Consider the following 11,220-nt stretch of genomic DNA (forward strand, 5'->3'; position numbering starts at 1 on the left):
GGGGGGAAGCGTCCGGACTGGAAGGGGGTGAAAGTGTCCGGGACTGGAAGGGGGGGAAAGTGTCCGGACTGGAAGGGGGGGAAGCGTCCGGACTGGAAGGGGGTGAAAGTGTCCGGACTGGAAGGGGTTAACAAGGCACCCTTTGTATAGTCTACCATTGATGTAGTTCTAGTTGAGCTACAAAGGAAATAGCCGCAAGTCTTCTCCCGTATTATCATTTCAGGAGGACCTCGCCAGAACGTCACGGAATTGGCTTCCTCTAGCCAGCCGCAGACGTCGGAGATCTGCAGACAGGAATCACTGACACAAGAGGAGCTTCGTCAGAGGAGACAGATGTACTTTGAGAAGTAAGAACGGAGTAAGCCATAAATGCAGTTGTGTAGCCATTAAAGTGTTACTGAACCCCCAACAGTGGCAATCAGTCTGTAGATGCAGTAAAGCATGCTGGTTATACTCACTGTGGGACCTAAGGGGTTAATCCTCCGCATTGTGTAAAAACACGGTTTATGCTGACTACTCTGATCCTCCCCTTCTTCCAGTGTTCCCCTCCTGATAAGACATATCGTGTGGAGTCACTCTGCACATGCTCAGGTTGGTGGGTATGACTAGAGAGGGTTTTTTTTTTCCTTGGGAGAGTGCATGTGATCAGCACAGAGCCAATCAGCACTGTCCACACAGAGGTCAGGGGTCCTGCACCCTCCTAGAGCAAAATGAAAACTCCTCCTACAAGCTAGAAGTCACAAGACTGCTCTAACTGCTGATGTGAAAAGGTATTTAGCAGTTTATATTTACTAACATAATTGCATTTCCATGTTCTGTGTACGGATATAGTGAATGCAGGGTCCGGAGAGAGCGGATATAGTGAATGCAGGGTCCGGGGAGGGCGGATATAGTGAATGCGGGGTCCGGAGAGAGCGGATATAGTGAATGCGGGGTCCGGGGAGGGCGGATATAGTGAATGCGGGGTCCGGGGAGAGCGGATGTAGCGAATGCGGGGTCCGGGGAGAGCGGATGTAGCGAATGCGGGGTCCGGGGAGAGCGGATGTAGCGAATGCGGGGTCCGGGGAGAGCGGATGTAGCGAATGCGGGGTCCGGGGAGACCGGATGTAGCAAATGCGGGGTCCGGGGAGACCGGATGTAGCGAATGCGGGGTCCGGGGAGACCGGATGTAGCGAATGCGGGGTCCGGGGAGACCGGATGTAGCGAATGCGGGGTCCGGGGAGACCGGATGTAGCGAATGCGGGGTCCGGGGAGACCGGATGTAGCAAATGCGGGGTCCGGGGAGAGCGGATGTAGCGAATGCGGGGTCCGGGGAGAGCGGATGTAGCGAATGCGGGGTCCGGGGAGAGCAAATGTAGCGAATGCGGGGTCCGGGGAGAGCGGATGTAGCGAATGCGGGGTCCGGGGAGAGCAAATGTAGCGAATGCGGGGTCCGGGGAGAGCGGATGTAGCGAATGCGGGGTCCGGGGAGAGCGGATGTAGCGAATGCGGGGTCCGGGGAGAGCGGATGTAGCGAATGCGGGGTCCGGGGAGAGCGGATGTAGCGAATGCGGGGTCCGGGGAGAGCGGATGTAGCGAATGCGGGGTCCGGGGAGAGCGGATGTAGCGAATGCGGGGTCCGGGGAGAGCGGATGTAGCGAATGCGGGGTCCGGGAGGAGCGGATATAGCTAATGCGGGGTCCGGGGGGAGCGGATGTAGCTAATGCGGGTCCGGGGGGAGCGGATGTAGCGAATGCGGGGTCCGGGGAGAGCGGATGTAGCGAATGCGGGGTCCGGGGGGAGCGGATATAGTGAATGCGGGGTCCGGGGAGAGCGGATATAGTGAATGCGGTCCTGGGTTTAGTAACACTTTAAAGCTAAACATGTTGTTCTGTGATTGGATGAGGGTAGAGATATGACTTTGAGACTCTAAAACTGAAATATGAAATAGTGCTGCCGATCTCAGCACTTATCTTTTCTGCTGTTTTGCTGTTCTTTCAGGGGTTGTTTTTTTTTTCTTCAAATTCAGCTTGCCAAAGTTTGCTGCTCCAGCTTTTGGTTTTTCAGGTGGCTACGTTGTCTTGCAGAGTCTTATGGAGCCTTAACCATAGCCACCCTTTGCTACATGCTACAGGAGAGGACTACTTCTTGACATGCAGATTCTGCCTGTGCCAAAATAGGATTGTGTGCATGAGCACACCCTAATTACCTTGTGCAGCGCAGATTCCCCCCTGCTGACGGGGACCCCCGTGTCTCTACCTCTTCCACCCTCCCCAGATTGCAGCCAGCTTGCCTCCTCTCCTGACAGCTGCTGCGGAGGATATTTCAGTGTGGAGAATGGGGGAAGGGCTGGTAAAGAATTTAATTTCCCTTCCCTTCTTTTTCTGAATTAACATAATGAGTAATCAACACTGATCACTGTGTTCATTCATAACCGAAGCATAGTAAACTGTTTACTATGCTTCAGTTTGTGAATGGGAAACCGCTCCACACAGAGCACTTCCCGTTCATTCACTGCCCAGTGCTGCAGAGAAAGGGACTGGGGAATCTCTGTTCTCAGTCCTTTACCCAGTCTCCAAAGTGGGACATCAGGGGTTTGTGCTTAGACCCCTGATATGTCACCAAAGGGGTTCCTAAAAAAAGAAAGGAAAAAAAAAGCTTTGGGTGCACACTCTAATGCAACAGACTGCGCACCCCTATGACCGGAAGCTTGAGTAGACTAGACTAGGCAGGGCACGCGTGTTGACATGTGAAGTGCTGAGACGGGTCACAGGGGCGTGCAATTGCATTTTTAATATTCCTACATATAAAAGGGTCTTTTTGTTTTTTACCTTTTTCATTAATAGCCCTTACTGGTACAATGTTCTGTTTTAGGCAGCAACAGTCAAAGCCGGAACTCCAAGAATCTGCAGAGAGAAACTCCACAACCGACTCCACAAACACTAACCAAGGTTGCCTAACTTTTTTGTTTTAATTTTTAAAACCTTTTGTTTGCTATCAGTTCTGCATGCGTAACAGTCCACCTGGTGTACAAACGAAGATGTACGCCTAGGTTCATCCCCCTGGAGGTAACCAACGGTGCTCCGAAACTGTGTCTTCCTGGCACTTTAACTACTTCCCGCCCGGCCCAGGGGCGGACTGACCATTTGGAAACTCGGGCACTGCCCAAGGGCCCAGGGTCAGTAGGGGGCCCCATGAGATGCCCCCGGTACCTTTTTCATAGGCTTTTTTGAGTTTGGGCAAGGACACGGGCCCCATGATCCCCTATTGCCCGGGGGCCCCATGAGTTATCAGTCCGCCCCTGGCCCAGCCTATATTATTATGACAGCTGGGCGAACCTCTCTTCCCTCCGGGAGGGTATCACAGGACGTCTTTCCCGGATCGCTTTTTGCGCGTACCCTCAGGGCCACGCTGTGGCGAGGTCTGTCACTGACTGTGTACCTCGGACACGGCCGATCATAGATCTGTGTACCGGCCCCGTTGCCAGTACCATGTGACTTGCTGTGACCAATCACAGCAGGTCACATGACAGTTGGATACAATGGATGGTTTCCTTTCATGTCATCCATTGTATACAAGTGTGTCTAGCTGTGAATGGTCACAGTGATCACATGCACAGACTGGGCCAATCACAGCTAATCACAACAAAAAAACCTGAATTAATTAATTTCATTCAGTTAAATGATTTCTTATAGCAAAGACATTTTTTGCTATGAGCAATCAAAGTATGTAAAAAAAAACTGATCGCTTCCCCAAAGTAGTCCAATGTTATTATTATACTACTTTGGGCATAGTGTAATATGAAAAGAAAGTCTTAAAAAAAAGAGAAAAAAATGTAATAAAAAAATTATTAAAAATGTAAAAAAAATTTTTTTTTTTGTACTGTCACCAGTGTCACTGATCACCACCACACCAGTTATAGGATGACGCTGTACTGCACTGGTGACAGTATGTAAAAAAAAAAATTGAACATCTTTTTAATTTCTTCATTTTCCAAAAAATTATGACAAAAAAATTACAACTTCAAAAGCTCGCCATGCCTCTTATGATTTTCGTCAGACTGCCTACTTTGCAAAAAGGGGTCATTTGGGGGGTATCTGTACCGTCCTGACATTTGGGGGGTGTCTGTACCGTCCTGACATTTGGGGGATATCTGTACCGCCCTGACATTTGGGGGGTATCTGTACCGTCCTGACATTTGGGGGGTATCTGTACCGTCCTGACTTTTGGGGGGTATCTGTACCGTCCTGACATTTGGGGGATATCTGTACCGCCCTGACATTTGGGGGATATCTGTACCGCCCTGACATTTGGGGGATATCTGTACCGTCCTGACATTTGGGGGGTATCTGTACCGTCCTGACATTTGGGGGGTATCTGTACCGTCCTGACATTTGGGGGGTATCTGTACCGTCCTGACATTTGGGGGGTATCTGTACCGTCCTGACATTTGGGGGGTATCTGTACCGTCCTGACATTTGGGGGGTATCTGTACCGTCCTGACATTTGGGGGGTATCTGTACCGTCCTGACTTTTGGGGGGTATCTGTACCGTCCTGACTTTTGGGGGATATCTGTACCGTCCTGACTTTTGGGGGGTATCTGTACCGTCCTGACTTTTGGGGGATATCTGTACCGTCCTGACATTTGGGGGGTATCTGTACCGTCCTGACATTTGGGGGGTATCTGTACCGTCCTGACTTTTGGGGGGTATCTGTACCGTCCTGACTTTTGGGGGGTATCTGTACCGTCCTGACTTTTGGGGGATATCTGTACCGTCCTGACTTTTTTGGGCCTCAAGAAATTAGATTGGCTGTCATTACTTCAGGATTGATCAATTTTCAGATCTATCCCATAGTTTGTGAACTCTATAACTTTCCTACAGACTAAATAATACATCCTAATTTGGGTTATTTTCACCAAAGAAATGTAACAGAATACATCTTATCCTACATTTATGAAGAACAATTATTTATTTGCAAATTTTTTTTTTTTTTTGTTATTTTAGCAAACAAACAGCCCCAGTGGTGATTAAATGCCACCAAAAGAAAGCTCTAGTTGTGTGAACAAAATGATAAAAATTTAGTTTGAATGACAATTGCGCAGTCATGCAACGCTGAAACCTGAAAATTGGCCTGGGCAGGAAGGGGGTAAAAGTGCCCAATATGAAAGGAGTTAAACAGCATGAGAGCAGGGGCGGACTGACAACTCATGGGGCCCCCGGGCAATAGGGGATCATGGGGCCCCTGTGTCCTTGCCCAAACTCAAAAGCCTATGAAAAAGGTACCAGGGGCATATCATGGGGCCCCCTACTGACCCTGTGCCCTCGGGCAGTGTCCGAGATTCCAAATGGTCAGTCCGCCCCTGCATGAGAGTATAAAGGGAAGAGCCGGCAACTCATCCTTCCGATAAAAGTACTTTATTGATAAGGGCACAGTGTGCACGATACAGCAGCTGGTGCCCCCCTGTCACATGGACATCAGATAGAGACTATAAGTGGCCTTTTCATTATGCAGACATGGTCCACTGTCTGCACAGAGTCGAATTGTAGGGAAAAAAACAAAAATTCAATTTAAAGTGGTTGTAAACCTCAGACATGAACTATATCCCTCTATAGTATGTACTTGTCTCTATCAAGACACTAAGTGTCATTTCTGTCTGCTGCCTCTTTCCTCTGATATCAGCATGAATCACTTCTGACAAGTTTTCCTGACACCAGGAGAAAAATGGTGACAGGGGAGGGACCTCCAACAGATTGACAGCTTCAGCTCTGTTTCTGTGAGCTGTGTGGAGGGGGGTTTGTCTCCATTCAGCTCTCAGAGCTCTCCCTGCTGAACTATGCAGAGTGTAATTTCAGCTCTCTGCCCCCCCCTTTTTTTTTTTTTTTTTTGATGGCTCAGACAAGCTTTTTAAATTCAGTACTTTGTCTCTCTGCAGCCTTCTCTCCTCTACATCCGTTCAGATACAACTTATGTAGGATGATTTGTTTCATCTCTGTATCACCTGAGGCCAGTCAAGATAGAAAACTAAAGACTTTTTTTGGCTTTGGGACAGGAAGTGAAGAGAAATCTCTCCGATGGGGACACAGATGGCAAAAAAAAGAAAAAAAAAAAACTGATATCAGCTAACCCTCCCTTACTCTATCCAAAATGAAAAAAGTTTTACATTTAGTTATACTTTTAGGCATTCATAAAAAAATCATCAATACAGCACATGGGTGCAATGCTTTGGTAAAGTGGTTCTAAAGGCTGAAACCTTCAGTGTGCAGTTTCCCCTGTATACTTACCTGGGCCCGATCTTGATCCAGCGATGTGCCTGAGAGCCTCGGCTCTCCTGAGTTTCTCCCTCCTCTTTGGCTGAGACACAGCAGCAGGAACAATTGGCTCTCACTGCTGTCAATCACAGCCAGTGAGGTGGGAGCTGGGGGAGGGACTGAGCTATGCTCTGTGACCCATTGACACACAGGCGGCTTGGGAGTGAGGACACACACAAGTGCCCCCAGGGCAAGCAGCTTGCTCTGGGGGCACTCGGCAAGGGGGAGGGGCCAGATGCATCAGCAGAAGGCGAGGATCAGGGCTACTCTGTGCAAAACCATTGTACAGAGCAGTTACGTATGATGTGTTTTATTATTTTAAATTTAAAAAATCACTCCTTTTAATATCACTTTAAAATCAAATTGCAGCATATACAAAAAATGTTATCATGTCTCCTGGGGCAGGGAGCGGGGGGAGGGAGTTGCTGCAGTTAGACACCCTGCTGGAGACACCCTGCAACCCGAAGAAATTAAAAATCACATGGGGTGGCTCCAAGAGGAGAAGAGAGGAAGGGGAAACTGGAGCATGGGAACTGAGATCGGAAACACAGAAGATGGAGGATTGTGTGATTGTCTGCATTGCCACGCTGAATAAGGAAGTCCAGAAAAATGACAGGATCAACCAGATATTTACTAGGAAAGAATTATCACAAAAAAAAACTAAATTTTTGATTATACTGACCTTTCATTTTTATTTTTTTTGTAAAGAAGAATTAAGAATATAGTTCTGCTTTTCAGCTGGCATTTGACTTTTTTAGGGCTTGTTTACGCTTGCTTCAAAATGTGGCATTGGACACGCTTTTTTAAAGCACTCTGAATGCCAATTAAAGCCCGTCACTAAATAAAATGGTTCCCTCACAGTCCTGTTCACACGTTGTCTTTGCTTCAAAAATGATACCTCGTGTTGTTTTCTTAGTGCTTCGAAATATCTCCAAATCCTCCATAGAAGTCTGTGACAACACTCACTTGCAGCACTTGAAGCTTCGGAAGGGCTTTTATGCAGCATTAGCTTTGCTTTGGAGGTATGAGCCCAGGATACACTAGGAAACTAACAAGCAAATCGGAAAGTTGTCCCCAGCAGTCACTGTGTATGTATTCTGGGAGTGTCTGGTGCAGATGTCACATCTGGTGTGCAGTGTGAAGCAGCAGGAAGGTGAGTAGGCGGTAGAATGGAACCGAGCAACTAGCAGAGGGCACATGTGGTGTGCAACATGGGAACGCTATAGCAGAAGGTGAGCATGGACCAAAGAGAGAGGACTGAGCAGCAGAGCAAGAGAAACTAGCAGATGTCACACGTGGTGAGCAGCGTGGGAGCAATATAGCGGGAGGCGAGAGGGGACCAGAGAGAGGAGGATTAGCAAACCAGAGAATCAGCAGAGCTAGGGGTTGCTACTGAGCGGGGGATCAGCAGAGCTGAGGTTATTACTGAGCAGGTAATCAGAAAAGCTGCTGGTTACTACTGAGCGGGGGATCAGCGGAGCTGGGGGTTACTACAGAGCGGGGGATCAGCGGAGCTGAAGGTTACTACTGAGCAGGAAATCAGCGGGGCAGGGGGTTACTACTAAGAAGGGGATCAACAGAGCTGGGGGACCAGAGCAAGAGAAACTAGCAGATGTCACAGGTGGTGAGCAGCATGGGAGCAATATAGCAGGAGATGAGCGGGGACCAGAGAGAGAGGAGGATTAGCAACCCAAAGAATCAGCAGAGCTGGGGGCTTCTACTGAGCCGGGGATCAGTAAAGCAGGGGGTAGCTACTGAGCTGGGTATTAGCAGAGCTGGGGGTTACCACTGAGCCAGGAATCAGCAGAGCTGGGGATTACTACTGAGCCGGGGGACCAGAGCAAGAGAAACTAGCAGATGTAACAGGTGGTAATCCGCATGGGAGCAATATGAGAGGGGACCAGAGAGAGGAGGATCAGCAGAGCTGGAGATTGCTACTGAGCCAGGGATCAGCAAAGGGGGGGGGGGGGGGGGGGGGATCAGCAGAGCTGGGGGTTACTACTGAGTAGAGAATCAGCAGAGCTGAAGGTTACTACTGAGCTTGGGATCAGCAGAGCTGGGGATTACTATTGAGCAGGGGATCAGCAGAACTGGGGGACTAGAGCAAGAGAAACTAGTAGATGTCACACATGGTGGGCAGTGTGGGAGGTAAGTGGAGACCAGAGAGAGAGGAGGATCAGTAAACCAGATGTCAGGGCTCCGGGTATGACCAGAGGTGTGTGGACTGACACAGGGAAATGCAGGCTTCAGATATAGTATAAACAATATAATTTATTTAAGACTAAACATAAACACAGTGCAAACAAACCAAACCAAAACCCCCAACAGATAACAAAAGAACAATACTAAGCGTAGTCGGACGGGCCAGGTCAGGAACAATCAGGCAGACAAGGTACCAAAGAAGCAGACTGGAGAGTGGTCAGGAATAGCAGAGGTCAGGACAGGCGGAGTTCAATCAGAGTCAGGGATCAAGCAGGATCAGACAGGAAGCAGAAAGAATGCAGGTACAGGGGCTCTTGGGAAAACATACACCAAGGCCCTGATCACAGGCCTGGCCATTCCTTATATGCACCTTCTGCAATCAGCCTCAGGTGTTTTGGCTGACTGCAGGAGTGAGCCTCTGGTTGCTGAGAGCACCCACTGGCCAGTCCTGATACTGCAACCCACAAGGCAGGTGAGTCCCACCACTATTGGCGAGTCCATTCCTGACACCAGAGAATCAGCAGAGCTGGGGGTTACTACTGAGCCGGGGATCAACAAGGCTGGGGGTTACTACGGAGTCGGGGATGAGCAGAGCTGGAGGTAGCTACTGAGCCAGGGATCAGCAAAGGGGGGGTGGGGGGGATCAGCAGAGCTAGGGGTTACTACTGAGTAGGAAATCGACAGAGCTGAAGGTTACTACTGAGCTTGGGATCAGCAGAGCTGGGGGTTACTATTGAGCAGGGGATCAGCAGAGCTGGGGGACCAGAGCAAGAGAAACTAGCAGATGTCACACATGGTGGGCAGCGTGGGAGGTAAGTGGAGACCAGAGAGAGAGGAGGATCAGTAAACCAGAGAATCAGCAGAGCTGCGGGTTACTACTGAGCCGGGGATCAGCAGAGCTGGGGGTTACTACTGAGTGGGGAATCAGTGGAGCTGGGGAATACTACTGAGCCAGGGTACTACTGGGCTCCTTTAAAACAAATAGAAAATCAGCACACACAGGGCAGATGTCACACATGGTGAGCAGCGTGGGAGGTAAGTGGAGACCAGAGAGGAGGATCAGTAAATCAGAGAATCAGCAGAGCTGGGGGTTACTTACTACTGAGCCGGGGATCAGCAGAGCTGGGGGTTACTACTGAGCCGGTGATCAGCAGAGCTGGGGGTTACCACTGAGCCGGTGATCAGCAGAGCTGGGGGTTACCACTGAGCCGGGGATCAGCAGAGCTGGGGGTTACCACTGAGCCGGGGATCAGCAGAGCTGGGGGTTACCACTGAGCCGGGGATCAGCAGAGCTGGGGGTTACCACTGAGCCGGGGATCAGCAGAGCTGGGGGTTACTACTGAGCCGGGGATCAGCAGAGCTGGGGGTTACTACTGAGCCGGGGATCAGCAGAGCTGGGGGTTTCTACTATGCCGGGGATCAGCAGAGCTGGGGGTTACTACTGGGCCCCTTTAAAACAAGTAAAAAAATCAGCATACACAGGGCATTTGACAAACTTCATTAAAGCTTCAAAAAAGCATGTTGGCACTTTTAATGATCGTTAAAGTTGAAGCAAGTGTGAATGAGCCCTAAGAGATAATTCTTCCAAATTGTGAAGGAGATCTATTGTGCTACGCAGAATATTGTATAAATACTAACCCCAGATCTTCTTCTCCTGCAGACCCCGCAATGAATGATGAAGCCATGCTCCGAGCCGCCATGAAAATGTCCTTGGATACAGGTGGGACAGGGCCGAGTCCCCAGGAAAAATGACCATTGGGCTGCGGCCCGTCTGTTTACACTGCCCTGCCTTGTTGTGCAGGTAGTAAGGATGTACATATTCAGTCTATCCTCTGGACCGGCGCCTGCTTGGGATCTATTTTGAAGCTTTTATGGGTGTCTTTTTAAAGGTGTCCGTGTGGCATTTTACTTCTCACAAGAAGATCATGTTGTCCTGCTTTTTTTTTTTTTCCTCGATCTCCGGATGTGTCTCTCCGCCATACAGAAAGTCCCGCTTCCCCCCCGGCTGAACTTCACACCACGACCAAACAGAGCTTGCAGCACGGCCATTGCTTCTCTTCAAAGCCCATTCCATTTACATTACTGTGTCTTCTGATTGGGCAGCAAGTCTATGGGCCCCCCCCCCGTGTCTGGCTGTCCTATTGGAAACTATTCTGGGGGATCTGTCACAAAGCTGCGTCAGAAGCCTCTAATGCAGTCGGCCTTTTTCCCAAGCGGCGTAGTAGTACGGGGGGCAGCTAAAATGCCTGGAAACTAGCGGCCTGCGGGCAGGAAGGCGGCTGCTTCCATCGGAGGCTTCGGTGACAGGTATTTAGCTTTGTGGCAGAAAGGTGCATCTGTTCTATAGCTATAATGTCGGTAAGAGAGGCAGACTCAGGACTTGGTTCTTACATGGAGGGGATTGGTATATTTTTTCATAACTGAGCTCCGGGAAGATATAAAAAGGCACAAATAATGCAGCTCTGTATTCATTATTAAATCATTAAATGTAAATATATATATATATTTTTTTTTTTTTAAATGCAAGTGTAACGGAACCAGACCCCGACTGCACTAGGGTATTTCTGTTAGACTCCCGCTTCCCTGTCCGAACACTGATCCACAGACACCACCGCTGACCACGCAGGAAATAGACAGCAACAGACTCTTCTTAAGACAGGAAATGAACTGCTTTATTTTAACAAAAACACAAGATATGTACACAGGGCGGGGAAATACAACCAGGAA

General features: G+C 49.3%; 1 long non-coding RNA gene across 1 annotated transcript; it reads left to right on the top strand.

The window, feature by feature from the left end:
* Positions 1-125: 125 nt before the first annotated feature.
* LOC149427665 (uncharacterized) lies at positions 126-10,994 on the top strand. Its single transcript, XR_016311235.1, has 3 exons — positions 126-347; positions 2,854-2,930; positions 10,154-10,994. It is a non-coding gene; the product is annotated as an uncharacterized LOC149427665 (long non-coding RNA).
* Positions 10,995-11,220: the final 226 nt, after the last annotated feature.

Source organism: Staurois parvus, unplaced genomic scaffold (assembly GCF_062004578.1).
Source record: "Staurois parvus isolate SC_StPar_1 unplaced genomic scaffold, SC_StPar_1.0 ptg003594l, whole genome shotgun sequence".
In the NCBI taxonomy this organism is placed as follows: domain Eukaryota; kingdom Metazoa; phylum Chordata; class Amphibia; order Anura; family Ranidae; genus Staurois; species Staurois parvus.